Genomic DNA, 15268 nt, shown 5'->3' with positions numbered 1-15268 from the left:
GTTCGAGCAGAATGCGAAAACATACCGCTACCTGCTATGTTTAAGCTGATGGGTTTGCTGCTGTGAACACCACTGAGTTTTACATTCTTTGTGTTACCACAGCAAAGCTAACTAACAGTGGATGACAAAGATCCTGTAGGTGAACAAGGCTTTTCTCTCTTAGAAGTAAAGACCATAGAGAATGGTTGTAGTCACAGGTCTTTCCTGAATACCTAGGTCAGTAGTGAGGGAACTTTTGCTGAGTAGATACTAGCGTGGGAATTAAATACCTATTTTCTCCATCTTAGCTTTACCTCTACGTTTAAATTTCAACTCAGAACAAAAGATAAAAAAATGAAACACAACTTACTAAAGACATAAGATCTGAGACAGGGGGCAGAATGAAAGACTCTGCAGAAGTAAATTAATAATATCTGTTACTTAAAATCTGCCTCAACCCAGTCTGTTCATTGTGTAAAAAAAAAAAAAAGCAACGGGTCACAGAGAAAGATTGCAAAAATCATCATAACTCAATACACAGTCTCTCCAGTCTCTCTGTGTTCAAAAGATGTGTCTAGGAGAAGACAGATGCCTCACCAACAATGGGAGACACAAGCGACAGGGGCCATAGGTCACAAGTTGTTTGTGTTTGTCAGTATGCTTCAGAAGGCTGTGCACACTGGCCTGAAACAAAACTCTAAAGGTCAGCTCCGTCTGCTCTTCTGGCTCCCAGCTCGCACCTGCCTTTGTGACCCTCTGTGTACAAAGGAGGGGGCAGGAGGCCGTTGGAAAAACTAATACTAAACAGGCCGTTTCCTGCAGTGGAACGAAGCTGACACTGACTCTTGTTAAGTTCTACCAAAGAAAAGGTATTCTTCATAAATCTGCTTCCAAAACAAGACCAGTTTTTTTCCCCCCTCCCAAGTTTTCCACAAGTTTAATTTTTAGGAAGTTTGAATATAAGATAATGCATTATCTGCGCTGACACTTTGGGTCAAGTTGGGAGTCCAGATTGCTTTTCTATCTGCAAAAGAAGGACACAAGGAAATGGAAGTACTGTGCGTTTTACATTGCATGCATACTAGGTGGAGATTCCAAGTCAGGCATTCCTAAGTTTATCCAGTTTTTGGAAACCAAATCAAATCCCTGCACTTAAATATATGGATAGTTCACATAGTGACACGTTCTTCTGTTGAGAATGAGAAGGCAGGCTGAGCTCCTCATCTTCAAGGCTGTCCCTCTTAGATCAGGGATCTGCATTACAGGTCTTTAACTTCTCAGCTCCAATAACTTGAAATGTTTGCTCCTTTCTGTAAACATGAGATGCAGGATCTCATGAAACACATGTGACAAGGAAAGAGCCGGAGAGGGTAGGAGGGGCTTGGCATAGGGTAGAGTATGTTGAGGGTCCCTGGGCAGTTTGCAATGTCTGGGGGAGGAAGTAAAGTTGAAGCATAGACAAGAAGAGTAAGAAGAAAGTTGATAGCTCTGTGTCTCACTTCTAAGTCACACAGAGATGTCCTAACATGAGCTTCTTTTGGTTTCCCTGTCTCCAAGAAGAGAGAACATTAGTTAGTCTTTACTTGTAGTGAGATTTTTCTCTTTTAAGAGTTGTGGCTAAATATACACAACACAAAATCTGATTATTTCTCATTTATAGGTCAGAATATCAAATGCATTTAGACTGTCCTTCAGTCACAATCACCTTCGTCTCCAGAACTTTCCCACCTTCTTAAACTGAAATCCCAGAATACTATGTGGTTCCCTGCTCTCTAGTCCCCAGCCCCTCCAGCCACCAGTCCACTGTGTGTGTGTGTGTGTGTGTGTGTATCTGCATGTGTGTGTCTCTCTAATCTCTGGGTGTGTCTATGTGTGTGTCTCTCTTTCTTTATGTGTATGTATGTGTGTCTGTGAGTCTATGTGTGTGTGTCTGTGTGTGTTGGGAGGATTTATTAATAGTGAAATACCACTTGCTATATAGGTCTATGTGGATTCCCTCTTGACTTGATTTAATGGGTTATTTTTTTCTAGAAACTTTTCCATCTTGTATAGATCATAAATTGTTTTGGCTTACAGTTTTCAAAGATATATTTTTCTAATCTTCCTTTTTAATTTCTTTGAAATTAGTGAGATGTAAAAACTTCAGTGTCTTACCTTAGATATCTGCATTATCTCTTCTTTGCCTCTTGGTTAACTTAATTTCAAGTTTTTCTACCTTCATTATCACTTTGGTTTTATTGCCTTTTCTTTCTTGTTTTTTTTCTTTATTTTATTTAATCTGCTTCACTCTTCCTAACTTTTGGTATAATTGACTCTTTTTAGGATTCTTGAGATGTAAAGTTATCTATTGGGTCCCTGTTTACTTTTAGTATATCATCTTATAGCTATATGTTTCCAAGTAAGAATGACATGTTATACAGCGCACACATTTGGAATGTTTTATTAGTGTCTTCCTTTTCCTTCAGATATTGTTATATTTCCATGTATTTTGTTCTTTGAACCATTGTTCTTTAAGTATATTTACTTCACACATTTGTGAAATTTCCAGTTTTCTTTATGCTATAATTTTTTCATTTTATTCAATTGTCAGCAGAGAAAAATTGGTATGCTTTCAATATTTTCAAATTTATTATGACCTATTTTGTAGCCTAACATATACTCTATTATGAAGAAAACTATATTTGCATTGGATTTTATATTTTGCTACTGGTGGGTACAATTCAGGATATAAACCAATTTATCCATACAGTTCAAAATTTCTTTTCTGTTCCTCACTGGAAGTAAGAGACTGACATAAGTTTTATTTTACTTTGTTTGTGTCCTGTTGATTGTTTCATATGGTTTGGAGCTCTGGATCATGACACATAGGTGTTCATAACTGTTATTCCTTTTTGAAGTAGTAGCCCTTTTATCATTACTTATCACAAAGCTTTTCTCTATCTCTTACATCGGGCTTTGCCAAATACACTTTGTCAAATAGTAATACAGCCACCCTGCGCTCTTTTGCTGGCTACTTTCATAAGACTGTTTTCTATCCGTTTACTTTCTTTTTACTTTTCTTTATTTTTTAAATAATACTTTTCTTCTTTTGAGGATGTTTCTGTTTAATTTATTCACTTTACATCCAGATCACTGGACCCTGTCCTGGTCTCCCCTCTCCCTCCCCTTATCTTTTGAGAGAATAAGGATACTAAGATATCTCCCCACCCTGGCACATCAAATCTCTGCAGGGTGAGGCACTTCTTCTCCCACTGAGGCCAGACAGCTGAGTTAGGGGAACAGATTCCACAGACAGTCAACAGTTTTAGGGACAGCCCCCACACCAGTTGTTAGCGACCCAGATGAAAACCAAGCTGCACATCTGCTACATATGTTTGGGGTGGAGGGCAGTGCTAGGTCCAGCACTGTGTATACTTTCTTGTTGGTGGTTCAGTCTCTGAGAGCCTCCAAGGGTCCGGGATAGTTGGCTCTCTTGGTCTTCCTGTGGAGTTCCTATCCCCTGTAGGGCCCTCAATCCTTCCCTCAACTCTTACATAAGAGTCTCCAAGTTCCATCCAGTGTTTGCCCCTGGGTCTCTGTATCTGTCTGAGTCAGCTGCTGGGTGGAGCCTCTCAGAAGACAGCCATGCTAGGCTTCTGTCTGCAAGCACAACAGAGTATCATTAATAGTGTCAGGGATCGGTGCTTGCTCATGGGAAGGGTCTCTAGTTAAGCTGGTTATTGCTTGGCCATTCTCTCAGTCCCTGTTCTATCCCCTGTTCCTGCATTTCTTGTAGTCAGTATACATTCCGGGTGGAAAATTTTGTGGGTAAGTTGGTATCCCCATCGCTCCACTGGGGTTCCTGCCTGACTACAGGATGTAGCCTTTTCAGGTTCCAAATTCCCACTGCTGTGAGTCTCAGCTTAGGTCCCCATAGATTCTTGGGAGTGTCTCTTATCCGAGGTCCCTGGCATGTCCTCTTTTTCCCAACCTTTCCTTTTCAACCATAGTTTTTCCTAAAATAAAGGTTCAATATCTAATATTGAATAAGCAACATGTGACTTGGTCTCCTGTTTATGTGTTAAAACCCAGTCTTTGACTTTTGATTGACAAACATATTCCTGTTTGTCTTGACCCACTTTTTCGTAGTAGCAGAAAATATGAAAGACTGGATAATTTTAATGAGCAAATACTTACTTCTTACAGTTCAGGAGATTGGGAAGTCTTTGGTTTTGGGGTTGGTGACAATATTTTATGAAGTTCTGCTCACTGCTGTATTCCATGGCAGAAAATGAAAAGGTAGGGCAGCCTGTACAAATGAGAGAGCAAGACAGCTAAGATGTGCGCCTCAAGCCCTTTTACAGACAGCATCAGCTCACACTTAGGAATCACAAACAGGTCTCCTAAGACTCTAACTCATAAAGCACTTGCACTGGGGACTGATTCTTAGAGCCTATGCTGTGGAAGATACGCTCATGGTATAAATTATGTAGAGTACTTATTGATTATGAAGTTATTTTTGCCATTAGATTATTCTTTACGTATATCTTATTCTTCATCCACTACTTCCTCAATGACTGCCTTCTTTTGATTTAGTTTGTTTTCTATAGAAGGATGTTCTCCCTTTATCATTTGTTTTCATGTTTATTCTACACATAGTTACTTTATGGTTGTCATTACACATAACCTTAAGGTCATGAGAATATACTCTTAATCTGTGATGTTTCAATTTCAATAAAATGATAAGTCCATGGCCTTGCATCTCATGGTTTATGTTACTGATGCTGTGAAATCACCTTTGCAGGCTGTGTGCTTGTTAACATGGATCCATAATTGGTTTTCTGTCTTTCAATTTTTATAAGAGAGAAAATGGAATTAAAAGTTATAATATCTGAAACACTAGAGTTTATATTGGTTCATCTTTTAGTGTTACTGGAAACCCATATTTTTAGTTGTTCAACATCCTTTAATTACAACTGCAAGGATCTTCACTATTATTTCTTATAAGACTGACTAATGGTAAGAAACTCACTCAGATTTTATTTATCTGAAAATTTCTCCCTTTCATTGCTCTTTTGAGGCAGTGCCTTGACACACAGTGCAGGCTGGTTTCTGTAGGCATAATGTTTTGTATACTGTGTGAAGTTTACTCTTGGGTTATTCAAACGTTGATTTCTTTGCTCTCTTATCTTATTTGAATCTGGACATGGCCTTGTAATAATTATTCCAAGAATCTCCTGTTTCAAGTTTGTGCAAACAGTCCTTGCCAGGGATCCCTGTGGTTGAATTAGGGAATGTCTGGAAGAAGCTGAGGAAGAGGTCAACTCCATAGGAAGACCAGCAGTCTTAGCTAACCTGAACCCCTGAGATTGTTCAGACACTGAGGCACCAACCAGGCAGATTACAAGACCCCTGAAACATATATAGCAGAGGACTGCCTGGTCTGGCCTCAGTGGAAGAAGATGTACCTAATCCTTGAGAGACTTGAAGCCCCAAGGAGTGGGGAGGCCTGGCGGGAGTAGGGGGCTCATCCTCTTGGAGACAAGGGGGAGGAGGAATGGGATGAGGGACTATGGGAAGGCATACCAGGAGGAGGGTAACAACTGGACTGTAAAAATAATAGTAAAATAATAATGTAATTTTTTTTAAAAAAAGAATTCATTATCAGGTCTTAAACTTGAAGTCTTCCTACCTTTGTGTTTCAAGTGCTTCAGTTACAGGTGTGCACTATCGCCTCCATACCCCACAGTTTTGAAGATAGTTTTGCCAGATAAAGAATTTAAGGCTGGCACTTCCTTTCATAAAATACTTAGTATATTATTCCACTGCCTTCTTTCTTTTCTGTGGAGAAATACACTAATACTTGTATTGAAGGTCTCTTGTATGGAAGAGGTGCCCCTCACTCACAACCTCCATTCTCCGTGTCTCTGGCCTTCTGCAGTCTTACTGTAAAATGTTCAATGTGGAGAATTTAGAACCAGAACACTTAAGAGTCAGGGTCAGGTTCTATTTAGCTCAATTACTCACTCTTTCCAAGGCTCAGTTTCTTCAGCTACAAAGTTGAAGTTGGAAGTGTACTAAGCCTCGAATGAAAGTCAAACTGAAGTAGGAAAAATGTTTGTCCTTTAAAATATTTATTAACGTTAAATCTGTAGTGAAAGTGATCAGTATCCCTTTAAGGTTTCCTTTGGTTCCATTGTACAGCATAATGCACAAAATATAGTGTGGTACATGAAACTATGCCAGGACGTTTGGCAAGGTAGAGCAGGTAGAGATCCGGAGACTCAATGGGCACACACCTGAGGCATAGGAGACTCCCAGCTCCCCACCAGACTCCTGACTTGGAACAGACCCATGTTTCTCACATAAAAGAGACATGACCTGTAGTCACATGGGTCCAAAATGGAGTTCTCCATGCTAATGAGGTACCTAGAGGCCCAGAGGGCTTAGCCAATAAGCTTCCCTTCCTAGATATTCCTCTCTGCAAATGGTATTTAATCTCAGGCCCACCCTGAGAAGTGAGATATGGTTTTACACATCCACTTTCCACCATGACAATAAACTGTTTAGAACCATGGACTATCTCTTTTCACCAAGATCTGCAGTGGGGAGCCATGAAGAAGGCCTTTGCCTACAGATCTGCAGCCATAGAATCTGCCATAGAAGACCTCTCTGTGCTTCCAGCCACAACAGCCACCAAGCCTGCCACCTCCCAAGATAAAGACAACTATTCTTCGCAGGAGCTCCCCTTGTCCTCTGGTTCCAGGCCAGATGCTGTCCCCAGCCCACAGGTCCCTGCTCTTTTGTGACTCCCAGGGGTGCCTGCATGTCCAAGGGTCTGAGAACCCCAAGGCCCAGGACTTGCTGAAGGCCTGGGGACCCCTGAACTAGCTTCAGTTTTCCCATGTCTCAGACTGCACTTTCCCACTCCCAGAGCTATGCCTCAGGGCTTCCCTACAGCCCAGCACCTGCTCCAACAGCAGCGTGGGGTAAACACAGTCAAACTCCTCAAGTTCTGCCTTCCCAAGCAGCCATGCTCAGTGGCAGAGAGACGCTGGCCAACAACCCTACAGTACAGATTCTAAGGGGACAGACATTCTGTCCATAATGTCCTCATTCCAGTTTATGTCAAGGGAGGGGACAGAAGAGCTAGCAGTCATCTTTCTTTGCAAAGTCACAACATAGAAATGACACCATAATTTGCATTTCCATCCTCCTTGCTAGGACACAGCCCTGTGCTCATCTGTGGTCTGATATAAGTGAAGAAATATCCAATAACCTTAGACAGAAAGGGCACCAACAGACCAAAGAAAGGATTCTCCCCAAATCCAGCTTCATAAACCAATGATTTATGAGGTTCTTCACAGAAGCATGGGTTACTTAAAGGCAACTATACTACCAGGAAGTTGAACCCTTAGCATGGCTTAGTGATGGTCATCACTGAAGAGTCCCTACTCGTCATCAACTTCTATCTCCTATCTACTATGTCACCTTTTAAGACCACCTGCAGCTAAGGCCAGAGGAAATGTTACTGGAGTGTCTTGAGGCCCTCTTCCTCTTTCTACAAGATTCTCCCAGTGTCCAATCATTTGCCAGAATGCTTGCAGATCTCAAGGAAACATGCATACTTACTGATTTATTATATAATAAAGTAAGGCTACAATAAAGAATACAGAAGAATTGCCAGATAAAAAGCTTCCTGTGGAGCTGGGTGTGTCATAGATACAGTCTTCTAAAAAATTTTATAGAAACTTCAGTACAAATGCAAGATTGATTATTAACTCTTGCTATTCTCTGTCTCCTTCTTGGAGTGTGGGGGATGGAAACAAATATTCTAAGATTATAATTATGACTTGGTCTTTATGGTGAACAGTCTCTACCCAGGAGTCTACCAAGACTCTCTTTAAAACAAAAGACTCCCATCACCTAGGAAATTCCAAGGGACTTTAGAGCTCATGTGTTAGAAGGCATAGAGGCTAATAACATCAATACCCTAGAGGCTGAGGCTAAAGGATCCTAAGGTGATCTTGTGTCAGATATATCAAGAGGGGAGGGAGAGACAGACACAGAGGCAGACAAAGACACACAGACACACACAAAGAGAAAGGGTAAGAAGTGAGGGAGGGATGGAGAGAGAGAAGGAAAAAGGAAAGAAGGAAGATAGGTAGGAAGGAAGGGAGAAAGGAAGGGAGGAATGGAGGGAGGAAGAAAGAAAGGGAGGAAGGAAGGAAGAAAGAAAGGGAGGAAGGAAGGAAGGGAGGAAGGGAGGAAGGAAGGAAGGAAGGAAGGAAGGAAGGAAGGAAGGAAGGAAGAAGATAAGGCAGACCAGAAATTAGAAATGAAAGATATTCTTAGCATTCCTATTGCTTAGGAAATTACAAAGGTCTTCAGCAGGTCCATATCATGATTCCACATGGATTATAAACTTTTCCAGAGTTCAGCTACTGAGTAAGGTGAGAAGATGTGTTTAGTATTCCAAGAATTCCCACCACACTGAAGCTACTAGTTCACCAACTGTGATATGTGTATCTCCTTTTATAAGGCTTCTTTCTTTTATTACTGCCTTCACTATTCCAAAGGCTAGAGACATCACCCCGCCAGTGCTGTGGTTACAGGTCTATTGAGAAGAGAGACCATCTCTGAATTTTGGTGGATGCCTGTGCCCCAAACACTGCTAGAAGGTGGTCACTAATACCACTTATTACAACAAAGAAATACTGTTTAAGCTGCTCTTACAATAAATGACTCTGAGACTCAAGGTGTGCTCCTTAGACTTGTAGGATCATGGGATTGCATCCTTATTTTGAACCTACTAAGTCATCATCTCCATTTTCACAGTGTCTGCTTTAAATATGATGAGCAGTGGTTTTTTTGTTTTATGTAGGGGGGTGGTGGTGGTGATGGTTGGAGACAGGGTTTCTCTGTGTAGCCCTGACTGTCCTGGAACTCACTCTGTAGACCAGGCTGGCCAAACTCAGAAATCTGCCTGCCTCTGCCTCCCAAGTTCTGGGATTAAAGGCGTGCGCCACCACTGCCCGGCAAGCAGTGGTTTTATTGTTGACTGAACTTACTGAGGTATTCTTAGCTGGAGAATAGGCTGCAGGCTAGGGTTTCTATAAGTTAACTAACTCATCTGGTAGTATGCTTCCAGATAGGGGTTGGTTTGTAAATAGAAACCAGGCGAAGATTAAAACTCCTAACTACTACTTACATTGGGCAGAGGATGGCAAGCATGCATGAGGCTCTGGGTTCCACCTCCGGCACCACAGACAAGAATAAGAACCACAAAATTGTCTGCATTTGCCTGCATGTGGCAGATTCACTTCTGATATATTGGAAAGAAGTAATCAAAAATAACTTCTCTGGATTAATTGTTGGTGAGAGAGCCTATGGAGACCTCAACTGGGAAACATTCAAGCTCCTGGGTCAAATTCCAAAACTCTGTTGTGAATTTTTATGACAGTCTAGCTAAGAAATACAAGAGAGAAAAAGAGATGAGTGGGAGGTCTAACGATCTGCATCTTGTCACACCGAGTCTGTAATTCCAGGCTAAGATGGACCTCCTCTAAACCTTCTCTACTAAATTGAGATTGTGACAGCTTTCCTATTTCTTGACAGTACTGCATACTGCTAAATGTCATTACCTAAGAAGGCTTCATAATTTTTCAGTGCATTTGCCAAGTACTTGTGCCTCATGGCTGCAAAACCTGCCAAGAGAAGAACTGCAGATCAGGCCCTCACCTGTGGGCTTTACTACAAGATGACAACTAGAAATTTATGCCGCTTGACAATTTGAGACATTAATTACATGTCTCTGCTATTTAATACTTCCCAAGCTACAAGTTAAGCCTGATTCTCTTAGTAATTGACATGATCAGGATGGTTGAACAATGAAAAATATTGTGAAATGACTGTATTTTCTATTCATCACATTGTTGGTTTTTTTCTTTAGATTTTATTTATTTTATGTGTATGAGTACACTGTAGCTGTACAGATGGCCGTGAGTTATCCTGTGTATGGCTGCTGGAAATTGAACTCAGGACCTCTGCCGGCCCTGCTTACTCTGGTCCCGCTCGCTCTGGCATAATTCACTGTAGTTGTCTTCAGATGCACCAGAAAAGGACGTCAGATCTCATTACGGGTGGTTGTGAGCCACCATGTGGTTGCTGGGATCTGAATTCAGGACCTTCGGAAGAGCAGTCAGTGCTCTTACCCCATTGAGCCATCTTGCCAGCCCCCATCACATTGTTGTTATATGTTCTATCTGACTTAGAAACAGAAAGTCACTTCACATGTCAAAATTGTCGCTGAAGCAAACATCTAAAATGTAACCTCAGAGACTGACAAATTGCTCACATATGAGATGATCTTTTCAGTCCTGAGAAGGATGGTCTTGGAGAGACTCGTTTGGCTCCAGACTTCCAGAGGTCTAGAGCACTGCTCCTCTCCTTATCCCTACCTTCTCAGGGAGTAAACTTTTAATGAGAAATGCTGTTCACGTTACTATCAAGTTCTATCACAGCAGTCATGGAGGAAGCAAATGTTGAAAACACCAGCAATTAGGTATCACGCGTTCCCAAAGGCATCCACACGCCCTCCCAAGCTGGGCAGAATCCCAGTACTCTAACTGAGACCCCAGTAAGTGATAAGCTTCAGAACTGTAGACTCCTATCCAGGAGCCAAACAAGAGTCCTAAAAATAGTTGCAGTCGCCTCTAGTTCATTTGCTCTATTTTGCAAGGCTTCTTAAAATCCTCCCACTATTAATTTACCTAAGGATTTGATATGACCTTGGTAGGTTATATACAAATGGCAGTCACAATTTGATAGGATTCTGTGGCAAAGGCTACTAAACAGAATGAAAAAGAGAAAATGAGCTGGTAAGGCAAGTTAGTTGAACTCGTAATCATTTCTAATTTTTAATAGTATTTAGGGACACTAGTTAGGGACACTAGACCTCAATAAGATCAATCTCACTTTAAAAAAAAAAACACGAAGTTTTATCTTCAATAAATTGTTCTTCATTTAGTAAATGTGTTTCTAGTAAATTTCCTCCCATAAAATAATTAATTTATTGCTTTGTTTTCTAGATTCGCAAGTAGAAAGCCTTGGGGCTGTGGTTCTCCCACTTTGCGTAGTTCAACCCCAAGTTCATGTGCTTTGCCTTCCATTTCCCATTGTCATTGCACTCCATCTGGCTCAGTTGCCTTTTCTAAGAGTGGCCGTTAAAAGACTAAGATCAGACCCAATAGCTGGTCAGGATTTTAATAAAGATTTCCCTGCTCATAGAAATATTCACGGACGCTTCTGTAACATTGAAAAGAGAGATTTACATTTTTAAATGTCTCATTTTGAATTAGGTTATAGAAGAGATAATACATTGACCAATTTTCAACTTGCCGTTGGTTATTTGATTACTAATTTGATTGTAGAATTGTTCTTATACGATAGCTGTTGTTAAGGCTAAAGTAGCATTCAATTGGGGTTTTAACATTGCAGCTTTCAAACTGATTCATAGTCAAAATATACAGAAAATATGTTGTACAAGGAGTAATCGGGTCTGGGAGTAATTGTCTTAAATCGCTGATTCTGTTTTTTTGTTTGCTTGTTTGCTTGTTGTCTGTTTGTTCTTAAAAACATAATGGTAGATGGCTTTTTACTTCATCAACTGAAAAATGCAAAAGTTAGTGAAAAATTGCTACGGAAAAAGGAATTACTAAATACTTGTCTTAATACTTTTCTCCCTAGAAGACTTGCATCTATTGACATACTGAGTCCATGAAAAAACAAAAAAGTTACAGCATTTTATGGTATAACTAAGCATTATCCTTGTTCTTTATTTTTTTTATTTATACACAGGATTTCTCTGTGTAGCCCTGGCTGTCCTAAAACTCACTCTGTAGACCAGGCTGGCCTCAAACTCAGAAATCCACCTGCCTCTGCCTCCCAAGTGCTGGGATTAAAGGCATGCCCTACCACTGCCCTGTTCTTTAAGATAGCCATTCCTTTATATTTTGTGGCAAGTCAAATATTTATGTGAAGGCCACATAAGTAAAATAGATGCATTTGTAATTCTTGACACCCAGCTTGGTATTTGAACTACAGTTAGAAAATAGTCTACAGACTAAACTATTTTAAAGAGTTAAGAACATCTTGGTTAAAATAAGAACTGCAGCTGGACTTTGGAAACATAGTTTATTTTCCCCAAAATGAATAGAGTTTGTGCTGATTATCCTTAAAAGGGAGTAGAAAAGTGAAACGTTCCAACAAGAGACCAGAGCTTTTACGTCTGAAACTTCCAGCAGTGGCTTCTTTTAAAAAAGGAGATTGTGGCAAGTTTTCATATGGCTTCTTACAAAAGGCCCCTGTGCTTGGTTTAATTAACCTGCATGGTTAATTTAGTCCAATGAGTTGCCTCCATTAGATTGGATTGTGGGAATGTCTGCAGAGGACTGTCTTGATTGATGATGGTTGAGAAAGGATGCAGGCTACTGTAGGAGGCAACCTACCCAGGTTAGGTAGTCCAAGATTGTATAAAATAGAGGAAGCAGAGAGAAGACAAGGAGGCTAGCAAACAGCACTCCATCTGCTCCATGTTCCTGCCTCTAGGTTCCTGTCACAAGGTCTTACTTTGATTTCTCTTCATGATAAATAGAAACCTAGGAATGTAAGACAACAAAACAAAACAAAACAAAAACATTTTTGCATCATGTCCTTTTTATTGAGATGTTTTATTTCAGCAACAGAAAAACAAGCCACACACACGACCAAGACTACGCACCAATGGGACTGCTGGCTTCATTTCTTCTGAGTTCTAATGCCACTTTAGATATCAAGATTGAACATCTATCTCTGGAAAGGACTTCTTTTCTGAGGACACAGTATAGAAACTATCTGACATAAAATACTTTTTCTTTCAGTCTACAGCCCAACTATTTTGCCAGCCATGCACAAACTGAGAAGGTCAATAAATGGGAGAACAGCTTCCCCATCTATAAGCAAGCATCCTGGAATGAGTGAGAGTTATTGATGCTCCTGTGCCCTATGGTAGAGACCTAAAGTAAGCAAGGATAGTCTGCATGAACAGTTTTAAGCCTAATGTCAATGTTTCTGACAGTAGTGACATAGACTCTTATGGAAGTTGAAACATTTGTCCCTTTAGACCTTTGGATGGCAATCCCTGCCAAAAAATCCCCTAGAATTCCTTAAGGGAAATTCTAAGGGTGAAATTCATCCAACAAATTCTCAATAAGCTAGTCATGGTCTGAATGAAGCTGCCCAGGCATACAGCTGCCCCTCTGAATAGGGAAAGAAGGTTCCTTGTGTGTGTGTCCCTCTTTGGGAAGCCCAGCTCCCAGCGACTGGGCAGCCTGTGGCCACCTCAAGCCAAGACACTGGGTACAGCCTGGGCCCCACCCTTTAACACAGACTTCCCGTTCAGTAGCAGTTTCTGGCACTGGAGTCTTCATTTCTCCAAACTGCCACCACTATTTGGATAAAATAACATTTGAACACATTCGAATCCTCTGTTGGAGGATATTTTCAGACAGAAGAGTGAAAACACTCCCCTCCCTTGTACATTTTCCAGAGTCATTTTTAAGACAGTAAAAAAGAATTAATTTTTCATGAATCCCTACTTCCAGAAATCATCCCTTCCTATAAATTTTCTTGAACTATATTTTGGAATCTTAATACCTTTTAAATATCCCCCTTTTGATGGAGTATTTCTTGATGATGATATTCTCAAGCTACTTTAAACCTCTGTATCGGCAGTGGAAAAACCATGGTGCTCATGCCAAACTACATGCCCTTCTTATTTTTATAAATAAAGTTTTATTGGGACAGACCTGTGAGTTTAATGGCAGGCTATGTGGCTGGTTTTCTGCCACAGTGGCAGAGCTAAGTCATAAGACAGAGACTCCGGGGCTCACATGCCTAAAGTATTTACTAACTGGCTTTCTGCAAAACACATTTGCTGACCCCTGTCCTACTTCTTGAAAGACAACTCCAGTGCCCATCCATGCCCTCCTAACTCATACCAAGTTTAACTCTTGGTTTCTGTGTTTTCAACAACTGCTTTTTTATTCATTCTCCAGCTTTGGTCTATGAGATTCTAAATACAGAGGCTCCAAAATGATGGCCCTGATATTATGCCCCACTATTTAGATTCAATTTCTCAATGAATCTGTCCTGAAGGAAGCAATGCATATAACTTTCATTCTAAGGCCACACTCATTCATTTGGGGGGAAAAACATGAAAATGAATTTTGTGTATAACCATATATTGAAGTGTTTTACCCCTTATCTTTCATCTACTTAATTTTCTGTCTGTGGGTTAGAAGCCATGTTGGATACTCTATGAGCACAAGATAGTTTAGGGACACAACAAGACTTTGAAGCTGGCATGAGGAATCCCTCTACATAGGTAATGAATTGGGAATCAGAGAGGTGAAAAGATTTACTTAAATTTGCTAAGCTCTTAAGTGGCGGAGTCAGAATTTACGTCAGGTTAGCCTCTATTTCAATGCCCTTGATTTGTGTTGTCTCTCCAGGGAGTAATAATAACTCTGTTAGCCAGACTAGTGGAAATATTGTAAAATAAATTATTTTGCATCTTTCCCTGTTCCTTTACTGCCTCTTCACAAGAGCTCAGCATCACGACTGACAACACAAATCTTACAGTGATGTAGAAGAATTTGAAGCTACCGTGTGATGGATTAGGTCATACAGACCTAGGTAGTGACTTAATCTGTCAGAGCCTTCCCTGCTTCTACTACACAATGGAATCAATAACACAATCATAGAAAACACCCACTAGGTGGTTATGGTAGATTATTAAATTACTGAGGATAATCTTTAGCTTGACTGCCAGGAGGCCATTGAGATCAGTTATTAGAAGCATTGCCAAGAAAATTACACAAGTTTAAGTGATATGCTTATATTTGCACTTTATAGCTGATCTTCTGGACGGCACTTCTTGTCAGACGTTAGTGCCTATGGTCTGTATGTCTCCTGTTGTGCTGTTTGTCTTAGTTAGGTTTCTACTATTGTGGTAAAACACCATTACCAAAGGCAGTTCAGGGAGGAAAGGATCAAATTTTATTTTAAAGCTTGTAGTACATTATCCAGAGAAGTTTATAGCAGGAACTTGAGGTAGGAGCCCAGAGGCAGGACATAAAGCAGAAGCCAAGAAGGAATGGTGCTTACTGACTTGCGCTTCATGGCTTGCAGAGCCTGCTTTCTTATAGAACCCAGGATCAGCAGCCCAGAGGTGGCAGAATGCCCACTGAGCTGGGTCCTTCTACATCAA

At 40.6% G+C, this 15268-nt stretch overlaps 1 long non-coding RNA gene across 1 annotated transcript in view; it reads right to left on the bottom strand.

Moving 5' to 3' along the window:
* LOC116091093 overlaps positions 1-15268 on the bottom strand; it is a 31365-nt gene that overhangs the window by 3183 nt on the left and 12914 nt on the right. The window contains exon 2 of the long non-coding RNA XR_004118936.1: positions 4156-4267. This is a non-coding gene — a long non-coding RNA (uncharacterized LOC116091093). The remainder of the gene's footprint in view (positions 1-4155; positions 4268-15268) is intronic.

Source organism: Mastomys coucha, unplaced genomic scaffold (genome assembly GCF_008632895.1).
Source record: "Mastomys coucha isolate ucsf_1 unplaced genomic scaffold, UCSF_Mcou_1 pScaffold15, whole genome shotgun sequence".
Classification (NCBI taxonomy): domain Eukaryota; kingdom Metazoa; phylum Chordata; class Mammalia; order Rodentia; family Muridae; genus Mastomys; species Mastomys coucha.
The sequence above is the reverse complement of the archived record's forward strand: the minus strand, read 5'-3'. Positions and strand labels throughout refer to the sequence as shown.